This window comes from Dipodomys spectabilis, unplaced genomic scaffold (assembly GCF_019054845.1).
Source record: "Dipodomys spectabilis isolate Male_0828 unplaced genomic scaffold, ASM1905484v1 ptg000038l, whole genome shotgun sequence".
NCBI lineage: Eukaryota > Metazoa > Chordata > Mammalia > Rodentia > Heteromyidae > Dipodomys > Dipodomys spectabilis.
The window spans coordinates 2923918-2936577 of NW_024870715.1; positions in this window are offsets into that span (position 1 = coordinate 2923918).

Below are 12660 nucleotides of genomic sequence, written 5' to 3' on the forward strand. Positions count from 1 at the left end.
CTCAACTTAATCTTGAGAAACTCAACTAGTAATGGATCATTACTCTATTTTGTATCATACAATGCAAGGTTCTTCAGGTGAGGAATGGCCTATTCTTATTTATTATTAGATTAACCCTTGTATGAATAATACCTTTTGGAAATCATACTGTCTCAACTAGCACATTTGCCTCATTTGAAAGCCAGATTGGCTTTATTGGCACATAAAAATGGAATATATATCTGAAAAAAATAGATATTTTAATATCTGAACAGAATGTGTAAATGTGGCAATTTTTATTGTACATTATCAGTCAATAGAAACTACAGCAGATCCTGAAAGTGAATTCTACAGAGTGGTATGACAATTACTGTTATAGATCTCAGCAATCTTCTAATAAATAATATGAGTCTTGTTTGCATTTATCAAAGTGATCCTTAAGCAAATACCCATGTGAAAAAGAGCTTGCATATTTATAAGAGTAAATTTACATATAACTACACATAAAATATTCTGTTCCTTTGTAAAATACTTCTTTATAATTTCCATTAAAATCATCATGTAATTACACCAGAGATACAAACGTAACAAAAAATTATGCCAAGCATTATTAGAGAGGGTGCTTTTGAATTGCAAGGGCATCTGTTCTGTGAGAATTTTCTGGTTTCAATTTCAGTGATAGTCCCCCAAATGAGATGAAATAATGACTTTTTTTTCTTACAAAGTGCTATGTCCAAAAGCCAAACAGCCAAAATTATTTTTAAAGAAGATGAAAGTGAGAGGAATAAATTATTAATCTGTATAGTTCACAAAATATAAACAATAGAAATCTATATAGAAATGGACGTCTGATTTCAAGCGATCAGAAGTATGTAGCATCCTTGATGCTAGAACAATCTCTTGATTTGAGAATCAAGTTTCCTGAATATTTTCTGTCTCAGCACCTGTAGTAGTTAGGCACAGAGGATTTGGAGAAGGATATCTGAAGGCCATAGGCATTTACATGGACCAAATGCAAAAGCAAATAATTCTTGCACAAAACAGAGTACTGAGTCCTAAGATTTAGCCAAGTGAACAGAGTCTTGAAGGTCTAGTCAGAAGCATCAAGAAAGCAACAAGAACATACTCTAGGCAGAGGGCAAGATTTGTAGTGAGGAGTTTCAGAAAACAGAATAGCAGCAGGGGACTGTATATTGTTGAGCAGGTCAGAAGCTTATAGCCCATATAAAAAGAGACAAAGGAAATGAAACAGATTGAGATGCCATTCCAAGGAGCCTGACTGTATCTGCTACAGAATATTTTTGGGAGTATATTGGGTTCAGTGTGGCATTTCTGTATGTTATATGCACTGTGACTATTCAATTTATATTTTAGAAAATCATCCTCAGAATTTTGGGTGACAAAGTTTAGCCCCTCTACCATCAGGATCAACATCAATTCGAAGTCAGAAAAGTGTTTTTTTCAGGTGCACCACATGCTTTTTGAAGCCAGTAGATTATAGTTTGGCAAGTCCTATTTATGATTTTGATGTACACTGTGTTCTGAAAGCCATTGGGCTAGAGGCCAGGATGCTGGGGAAATTTTCTATACTAATATTTTTAGCCATAGGAATATTCTGATCAAGAGTAGCTTAAACAGGAAGAGGGCTTGTTACATTTAGTAATAATAATTATCAGGAAAGGTAGCCCTATTGATCAGTTAAGGATAGATGCCATATTTTTTCTCTTTAGGCATTGAGAAATGCCTGCAACTGCAAATTAATAGTTGGATAAAAATATTTGTTCTCTTGTTTCTCTATAGCTTTTTACATGACCATGAATATTAGAATCAAGTTTGAAATAAGAACAGTAAACCTTCATGTCTTTTTCATTATAATGAAAATGAGAACCACTCACTTTTATCATCTTATATCAGAAATCTGCTAAGCAATTTTTATGTTGGCAGAGAGCAACCATGTCAATTGATGTTTCTTCTTATATTTTCTCTAATGTATAACATGGACATTAAAAATTTATGCACTAAGCCGGGCGCCGGCGGCTCACTCCTGTAATCCTAGCTACTCAGGAGGCTGAGATCTGAGGATGGCGGTACAAAGCCAGCCCGGGCAGGAAAGGCCATCTTATCTCCAATAAACCACCAAAAAACCGGAAGTGGCACTGTGGCTCAAGTGGTAGAGCGCTAGCCTTGAGCTGAAAACCCGAGGGACAGTGCCCAGGCCCAGAGTTTAAACCCCATGACCACCACCAACAACAACCAAAAAGAATTTATGCACTGCAATTCCAATACTTGGGATGCTGCGATGGAAGGATTAGCATGACCTAAATAGAAAGAGTGTGTCCAAAATAAAAAATAAAGTAAAATAAGTACTTAGTAGTAGTTGAGTGATCTCATAAGGAAAATCCTAAATCTCTATGGGTTCATCCCTAACTCTGTTGGTAAGTGGTCCTGGCTTATAAATTAGGAAAAGAAGTGACAAGAAACAGTGAATAGATACTATTCATCAAGAAAACAAGCAGCATCATAAATAAACTCTATTAAATAAATGCAACCATCTTATGAGATATGTTGTCCCTGGCAGGGCATCAGTGGTTGATATTTGTAATCCTATCTACTGAAGAAGATGAGATGGGAAGTGGTGCTGTGGCTCAAGTGGTAGAGCACTAGCGTTGAGCTGAAAAGCTGAGGCACAGTGTTCAGGCCCAGAGTTCAAACCCCACGACTGACCAAAAAAAAAAAAGAAGCTGAGATGTAGAGGATTGCTATTTGAGATCAGTCTAGGCAGAATAATCTGAAAGACTCCACCTCCAAAATATTCAGCAAAAAGTTGGACTGAAGGTGTGGCCTAAGCAGTAGAACACCAGCCAAGCAAACAAATTGAGTGAGTGCAAGGCTGTCAGTTCAAGCCCTGCTACTGGCAAACATAAAAGCAATGATATAAAGAAAAATAAAGAAATAAGGAAGAAAAGAAGGAAGACAGAAAAAAGAAAGGAAGGAGAGAGAAAACAAAAAGAATAAAAGAGAGAAGAAAGAAAGAAAGATAGGGAGAGAGAAAGAAAATAATTCTATCCAAGTAAAACTCAAAAGCACTGGGAAGATAAACTCCTTTCCTGGAAAAAGTCACCTTTACACTGAAGAGAGAGATGAACATTAACAACAACACTAACCATTGCCCTTTAACTGAAATCAAAGATAAATTGAAAACTTCATTTCACTGAGCAAAAGGCAAGAGTATCAATTTCAGTTTCAAAATCATTATCAATAGTGTATAACACATTGTCAAACAAACGCACATCTCTTGCTGTGCAGTCTGCTCCTATTGGCATTTGGCAGTCTGAACACAGTCGTGCTATCTAATGCTCATATTTTCCAAACATAACAAAAGGAGAACAAAAATCTGCAAATTATTAGAAAATGTTAGCAAGCATGAACACCAGTGAATCCATTTCAGTGGATTTGGACAAGGCACAAACTCCATGACTATTTTCTTCGTCAATACCCAGTGAGTTCCACATGATCACAGATTATATTTCATGGAAAGATAAGTAGCATTTGGAAAGAATAATTTTATATGGAAATAATTTGGAAAGGGAAACAAAATAGAAAGGAAAGAAAAAAAATGGATTTCACTTAATCAAGTTTGAACTTTTATATTAAAAACAATGGGAAATTTTGTTAATATGTGACCATTTGTAGCTTGAAAAATGGTAACTGTGTGTGTGTGTGTGTGTGTGTGTGTGTGTGTGTGTGTGTGTGTGTGTGTGTGAGTCCACTTACGAGTATGTGTATTCTTCCATATAGATTCACTAAAATTGAATCAGACCAAAGTCACGTTATTGTACACAGAAACATTAGATTGAAATATACTGATTCAGGCTTGTAATCCTAGCTGCTCAGGCAGCTGAGATCTGAGGATTCTGGTTCAAAGCCAACTTTGGTAATAAGTACATGAGACTCTTACCTCCAATTAACCACCAAACAGCCCAAAGCGAAGATGTGGCTTAATTGGTAGGGTGATGGCCTTGAGTGAAAAGGCTAAGGGACAGTGCCCAGGCCCTAAGTTCAAGCCCCAGGATCATCTCTCTCTCTCTCTCTCTCTCTCTCTCTCTCTCTCTCTCTCTCTCTCTCTCTCTCTCTCTCCTTTCAGTCTAAAGCACTTTCCTTTTCCTTTTCTTCCTTCTAACATGCATCTCCTGAAGGATTGATATTTGGCTGCACAATTCTCAGGAGCACAGTGCTAGCTATTTTTCCTACAGGAGATGAAAGGAGTCTGTCTTGAATGGTCAGATAGGTTACTATGCTTCCCAAAACAGTGCTAGATTTCCTGGTGTCCTCCAGTGGCACTGGAATGGAGAAAAGAAGGTGTTTGGCTATCTCACGGCTGTTCAAAAGGAAAGATACTCAAATATGGAGACTCCAAATGAAGAAGTGAAATGAAGGAAAAGCGTTTCAAAAGAAGTGAAAGGTGAATCAATTCTTTCTTCATACTACATTTTATTAATTTAAATTGAGTTGGTATTTCCTACTCAACACTACTTTTTAGAAGCTAGGTCTCACTATGTAACCCAGATCATCCTACCTTAGTCTCTCGATCGCTGTTATTGCAGGCATGCACCACCATACCTACCAACACTGTTGAGTATGAGATAATTCTCCCTCATAGGACAGAAACACTTGAAGTGATGGAGAAGGAAAACAGTATTAACAATATTGTTATTTGTCTGGTATTGTTTATACACTTGTGAACATCAGTAAGAAATCTGTGCTGTGCCAAACTACTTTCCTTGTGAATGTTTGAAATGATTCAATCTTGACTTTAAACTAATTGACAAAGTTTCATATGGCATTAATGCCACTCTTGTTACTACTAACTAGAACTTGTGTGGCATACTGTCTTTGCATAATTCTCCACAGAATCTTTATATATATATATATATATATAAAATGTTCCTTTTTCTTTTCATTGGTAGTCACAGATTAATACTTAAATATTTCATTAAGAAACCTAGACATTTATCAAATCAAAATTCACATGAGCATTTTCTGAAATCTGGCTATATTTTGCATTTCCTATCTTAATAAGAAGCTAATATGATGACTTCATTCAGCTTTGCTCTTAAATCTCTCATTCTTGAAGGTTGCACATTTTTGCTTGTTCATCATTCCACACTTCCTTTTTGATGCTTTGTGATTTATAGGATGGGGAGAAAGATAAGTACGTCCCAAGCATTGGTAAAACTACTTTTGTGTTAAAGGGTATCTGTTTCAAAAGACACTTACAATGCCTGCTATCACATGCAACCATATTGTGATTTTCTTTTTTGGGGGGGTGGGGGTCCAGTCGTGGAGCCTGAACTCTGGGCCTGGGTACTGTCTCTCAGCTCTTCAGCTCAAGGCTAGCACTCTACCACTTGAGCCACAGTGCCACTTCCGGCTTTTTTCTTTTTTGCTTATGTGGTGCTGAGGAATCAAACCCAGGGCCTCATGCATGCAAGGCAAGCGCTCTACCACTGAACCACCATCCCAGCCCGATATTGTGATTATTCTTAACATCTGTTCATGTAAGAAAGGTCAAGCATTCTTCAACTCTTAATATTTTCATCATGAAAAGATAGGAAAACCTTTATTCATAATTTCCTCCATTATTCCAATACAGGACCTGCATTTCATATTTCTAATCTATGAGGCAAAATCCTAGAACTTGTTCATTTTCCTCTCATTTTAGTGTCTACTTAATTATAATTAGCTTGATGCTTGATCCAGTTCTTAGTTTTTGTTTTGGTTTCAAAGATGAGATTAACAATGTCCAACAGATATTCAGAATCCCACTCTGAGGTAACTGTATAAAACCTGCTCTCTAGTGAGTTAAGTACAAATAAATGTCAAGAATACCATTTATTTTTACCTTCTTAAAGCTTTATTCTGTATTAGATTCAGAAGCAGAAAAGAAAAAATATGTTAGTCATGCAGAGGAAATCTTCATTCCAACCAATCTAAGCTATAAATTGGTCACCTGTTAGAAGAAAACACTAGCATTTTAATACAACAAATAAATTTCTTAGTCTCAAAAACGACATAGCCTTGAGAATGAGTAGGATGCAATGCAACACTGTATGAATATCAGAACAATTTGTTCTTGGAAATCACCTAAATCATTTAGGGTACATTTCCCTAAAAGTAAATTGGCGATTACAATTTAGGGGAACAACACTAAAAGCATGAGCTCAATGGATGACATAAATTATCAATCTTTCTATTCCAGTGGTGGCATGTGTCTCATTACAATTTATACAATTTCTGAATACTTGCCAGTGGATGCTGCTAAGAAAAATTATCTTCAATATGTCATCCTGGGGATACCAGAAGGGTTTTAATTTATTTGTTAGCATCAGAAACCATTTTTACTCTATTTCTCTTTCCAAAATAATATGACTGAAGTATACAAAATATGCAAAATGTTATAAAGAAAATAATAAGTACAACGACAGTTCAACAACATATTTCATTATAGATTTGGATCTCTTGTAAATCTAAGTCAAATTGAAAGGCTTATCAAATATCCCTAAAGTAGGCATATATCTTTATGCTATAGAAAGAAAAAGTGTAGCCCAATCAATATGTGGACGAAAAATGAACAATTTCAGATACTTTCTTGGCTTCTTTCTTTGGAAAAATATTGAAGGCACAATTATTTTAATGATTTATTATTACTAATCTCTAACCTTAGAATATAACATTATTTTTACTACTGAAGAGAAAAATCACAAGTGTCGAATTTTATCAATTTATTGTATCTATCTGATTCACATGCTGATTTTGAGGAATGAAACATCATATTACAGTGTCAAAATGAAATTTTTAAAAAAAGGCAGCTTTAAATGCATTTGAGTAACTTAACTAGAAGTCGCTACCATCAAAGCTGCTAAGATTTTGTAATTTTTTTTAAGTTAGTAGATTTTTTTGCACTTTACTCTTCTTCCTAGTTTCACATAAGTACATAAGTGAGAAAAAGAACTATCCATTATAGAACCTCTCAAAAAAATCATGTTTTGTTCATCTGCCAGACTTTCTCAGCAAATGTGTCTATGATGAATTTCTCTCTCCCACATCTCTCTCATTTATTCCATCTCTATTTCAGAAAATACAATTTCAGGATTGGCTTTAAAGAATTTGGGGAGTGTTGTGCTTTAAAGAATCTGGAAGGCCAGAAGAAGTACACTTATTTTACTTAAAATGTGTAGGAAGAAGAAAATTTAGGGGATGACATTTATTATGACCAAATGAATTGCTTTAAATTGGATTTGCTGTTCATTACTTATTATGAGGGTTTTCTTTTCTAAATTCCTTTTATAGACTTTTTCTCGTGTGTGTGTGTGTGTGTGTGTGTGTGTGTGTGTGTGTGTGTGTGTGTGTGTGTGTGTTCTGATATTTGTGATGGTTTTCCACAGAGCTCTAAAAATAATAATTTTTAAGATTAGGTTTTATAAGCCAAGAACTTGTATTCTTGGGTTAAAATCCCTACTTTTCCAAGATTTCTTCATGCTCTTGCCTAACTGAATCATTATTCACAAAATTTTTTCCTATAAATCTCTATTCACCTTATTAATCAAAACCTCTCTCTTAAAACTTCTTCCTGATGCTCCATCTTAAAGACCTGCCTCCTGTTGTAACAGGTAAATCATGTTTTCTTTTTCCTATAGCAATATTTTCAACGCTCCAGCTCTTTTTTTCCCTCTCTGATTTACTTTATTCGAACCCAAGATAATTATATAGATAAGAAAAACTACAGAATTTCAAATATCTCTACTGATCGCAGGGATCTTTTTAGTCCCCTCCCTATCTATCTTTTTATTTTAGCCTTACCTTATCTGTTTTAAGATAAAGTTGTCCTCAAGTCTTTATGTGACATGTTGTCCAAATTCTTAGAGGAACTAGTACAAAGTTAAAATGACCAAGACAAATGCATACTCTTCTCGAAGAGAAGATACCTCTTTATTTTCTCTCATATTCTCATCTTTAGTAGTACTTTCCACAATCACAAGCTACTTGTCAGATTCATCAACAAATTCTTCCTTGCCTACACTTTCAAGATAATTAAAAAGGTCTAGCTATTTCTCTGCAAAAGGCAGAGCCTTGCAAAGTCTTATCTGGAATCTGAGACAGAAAGGACAATGATCCTTAATTACCTGGAAACTTAAAAACTTAAAAGTTATGACCTACCATTTCTTAGTTAATTTCTTTTTTTTATTTTTGGGTCCGGTTGTGGGGCATGAACTCTGGGCCTGGGCGCTGTTCCTCAGCTCTTCAGCTCAAGGCTAGCGCTCTACCACTTGAGCCATAACGCCACCTCAGGCCTTATCTTTTTGCTTATATGGTGCTGAGGAATCGAACCCAGGGCCTCAGGCATGCACGGCAAGTGCTCTACCACTGAGCCATCTTCCCAGCCCGTTCTTAGTTAATTTCTAAGCCAACCTGTCACCCAAATTCTCCTTAAGCCTACCTGAACCAAAATTTTGTCTTATATGACCATTAAAAAATTCTTCCCTGGAATGCTATATTAGATACCTTGTATTCTTCATGTCTCTGTCTTGTCTCTTCAATTCCCAATGCTATTATGTTTGTTATGCTATACAACCTATCTAAAGATTTGTTACTCCCTATGTTCTAAAACAGAAGTCTACAAATACTAAAATGTATAGTTTTTCAGCAAAAATGTTGAAGAGGCACTGCAAATACAAATATTTATAATTCACATACATGTACCACAAATATAAACTTTCCATGCTACAAACCTACTTGCAAAAAATTTTAAGTGAAATAAAATATCTAGAAAATGCTACTATTCAGAGTATTCTCAGTCTCATCAGGAATAAATATTGTGGTGTATATAAGTATAGTCAGTAGCAAAATTTTACCCCAAGTGAAAAAGAAATAGCATCAGCACAGGGAGCATAATAATTCTGAGTTGCCTTTTCTTTAAGGAAAGGGGAATAGAAATGGATTCCAAATGGCAGTAGTAGCAACATGGTAGCAACATGAATAAAAACTGATAACTATAAAACTACACATTAAAAGTATATATAAGTATATCCACACTGTGAAATGTGATATAAATCTAGATAGATAAATTAAGAACCCACAGGAATTTAAAATACGATGAATTTGGGGGATGTTTTATCTGTGTGTACCAGCCAAAGCCCACTTTTTAAATCCAGTATTGAGACTTGAATTCAGGAACTCATGCTCACTTGCTCAGCTGGCATTTTACCACTTGAGCCACTTCTCCAGCCACTGGCAAACGGATCTGTGTCCATAGCACTTTGGTTTGGGAAAACTCCAAATGATTTGTGGAATGCTTACAAGATTACACTCCCATAAATATGTTTTTTGAGCCATTCAGTCTCTTTTTTTCTCCCTAGTGCCAACACACAACTCTGACTGTTAAGTACATTAATTTTGTCTGCATTTTCTTTTAGCACAAGACATGTTATTCTTGAACTCTTTATTTCATGTAGATAAATAACTGTCAATATTAACCTTTGCTCTGTAATCTAGTAAACTTAGATCTCACAGGTACACCAGGGCTTGGCTATACATGACCACTCATCCCATTCTACTCATCCAGGTGAATGGAATGTTTGGAAGTAACTTTGACTTTTGTAGGAAGAGTTGGCAACTACCTACAATGAACATTGGGGATGTGATATATTTGATCTACTGCCATTATTGATAGTTTAGATTTTTTTAACCAATGTCATAATTACAAAATAGTATGAAACGAGTAGATATGAAAAAAAGTAAAATCTATGGGCACTAACACAACAGGACATGGAAAATTGTCAAGCAGTTATATTCAATCCCTCATCAAATATTCATAGCTCTGTCTGTTGTCAGGTTGTGATAGGAAACCTATACATGGCAGTCATATCCCTTCCCTTGCTGTGTTTATAATAAAGAGAGAGTGTAAAGAATATACATATAATTAATTACATTGAGATAGGGACTCTAAAGAAGAATTACAGGCTCTGATTTATTTAAAGTAATTTCTCATTGTGCAAACTGGGAAGATACACACATATCTGCTTGTCTGTGAAGATGAAACAACTATACACACGAATTTACAGACATGGCCATGACTTCATATGGATGGCGTGTGTGTGTGTGTGTGTATGTGTGTGTGTGTGAGAGAGAGAGAGAGAGAGAGAGAGAGACAGAGACAGAGACAGAGACAGACAGACAGACAGACAGACAGAGAAATATAACTAATAGAGTTTGACATGTGGAAAAGATGATCAGAAAGTAACTAAACTTTAATATTAGCTACTTATGAACTTGTAAATATTTTTTTTCTTTTTCTGGCATCTCATACAGCACTGTGAATTACTTCTAAAAGGAATTATAAAATAAATATTTGAAGTAAAGTATTAACTCTTTTCACATATACTATAGAATTCTTTCTTCTCATAATAGAGTACAACATCTTTAGGTATAAATCTGTTTGAGGGATTGTTTTTGACTGGTGATGAAAGATAATAGAGTGCCAAAGAAATACAATTTTGACAGTTAAAATTGTTTATTACTTCCTGCTCCTAAGGACAGAACACTGCCATGTAGGACTCCCTCAGGAGTAAAGTAAGAATGAACTGGAGCTGAGGAGCACAGCTCAGATATTGCAAGTGGAGCGTAGTTAACTACCTTCCTCAACCTCTGTGTGCATAGGCTTATTTGTGTAAAGCCCAGGATTATAGGGCACAAACCCTGTCCCTTTTAAATGGTACATGGCCCTGAGAAAATTAGAGCAGATTTATAGTGCCCATGCTGTGTGGTGGGAAGACAGAAGTAAGCAACTTCTTAGAAGAAAGGATTTACCAGCCTTTAGCATTTCATAACAAACACATCCGACCTTGTTATAGAGAGGCAACCTGGACTTAACATCTTAGTCAACTTCAGATAAAATAGTGTGGGACCCTGGAAAGATGTTATTCTAATTAGGAGGTGTTATTCTAATTAGGAGATATCAGACCTGGGAAGATGAATCAAGACCAAAAGAAAAGATTATTTCTCAATTCTTCTTAAAGTTAGAACCCTGAAAGTTTTTTTTTATATATAAATGAACTATTGTTCAATGTATTGAACTAAAATCTTAAAATGATCTTTGCCTCTATTTTTTAACTATGGCTCTGAATATTGCTATTATTATCAATAAATATGATCCTGCCATTCCACTTTCGGGAAGCTATCCAAAAGATTACACAAACTAGGATAAAGGAAACTCACTAGCATAATCATGTTCATTACAGCACTATTCACCATAGGCAAGATATGGAAATCAGACTAGATGCCTCTAAGTGGACAAATGGATCAAGAAAATATGGAAGATATGCATGATGGAATTTTACTCATCCATCAGAAAGAATTATATTGCAAAGAAATGAAATGACCTACAAAAACTTATGTGAAGTGAAGTAAATCAGGGCCGGAGAGACAAAGTGCGTTTTTCTATCATATGTAGAAGCTAGCTAGAATTTATTCATAAATATATAAGTGAACACAGAGTGGTATGCAAATATACACAAATCCATTCACTGAAATATGCTAGATTCATGGGCGATCTCAAATGATGTCATTTCTTAGAAAGGCCAACTCACAGACCAACAAGGTAAATACTGGGAAATGAGTACTCAAAAAGTAGGTGATGGGGTCAAGAGAAAGGGTTAGACAAATGAAGAGTGGAATTCAGTTATAAAAGTCAATGCATATTCTACAAAATAAGAAGATGGATGTTAGTTTGGGGAGGGATAGGGGAGAATGATGATGAAGGGGATGACATTGATCAAGATGCATTGGATTCATAAAACTGATGTGTTGAATGTTAATTCCTTTGTACAACTACTTAAAGATACTGTAAGTATAATTTTAAAGAATAATTTTCTCCTTTATTGAACATTTACTGTATGCCAAGCAGTATACTAAATGCTTGGAATAGATTACCTCTTTTAAATTTTACATCTTAGTATCTACTTAGGAGGATGAGATCTGAGGATGACAGTTCAAAGCCAGCCTAGTCAGAAAAATCCATGAGACGTTTAGCTCCAATTAACTACCAAAACACCAAAAGTGGAGATGTGGTCAATTAATAAGAGTAAAAACCTTACACGAAAAAAGCTAAGAAACAGTTCCTTGCCCTGAATTTAAGCCTCAGTATTGGCACAAAAATAAGTAAATACACACACACATTAATTAATTTCACATCTCAAATAAAATGAATATTTCTATTGCTTAGTTTTAAGGATAAACCAGTTAAGCTTAAAAATGGGTTATGCAGTTTCTCTAAGGCCATTTAACTGATAAGAGGGAGAGAGAGACAGAGAGAGCCACAGAGAGAGAGAGAGAGAGAGAAAGAGAGACTGAGAGACCAAGTTTTCAACCTAAGAGTTACTGATTCCAATGTCCACACTTTTTAATTTTGGACATGAATGACTAAGTATCATAGACACATTGGTGCATCTGCAGTTAACTAGTAGATTAATAAACACAGGCATAAAGATACTTAAAGGGGGAAACCCACTCTTGCTGTCATGTGTTGAGTTGTACCCAACCACCCAATGCTATGTTGGGAGGGAAGTGGTAAGTAAACACTTGTCTCCCAGCTACTGTGAATATTCAGAAAAAAAGAAACACTTA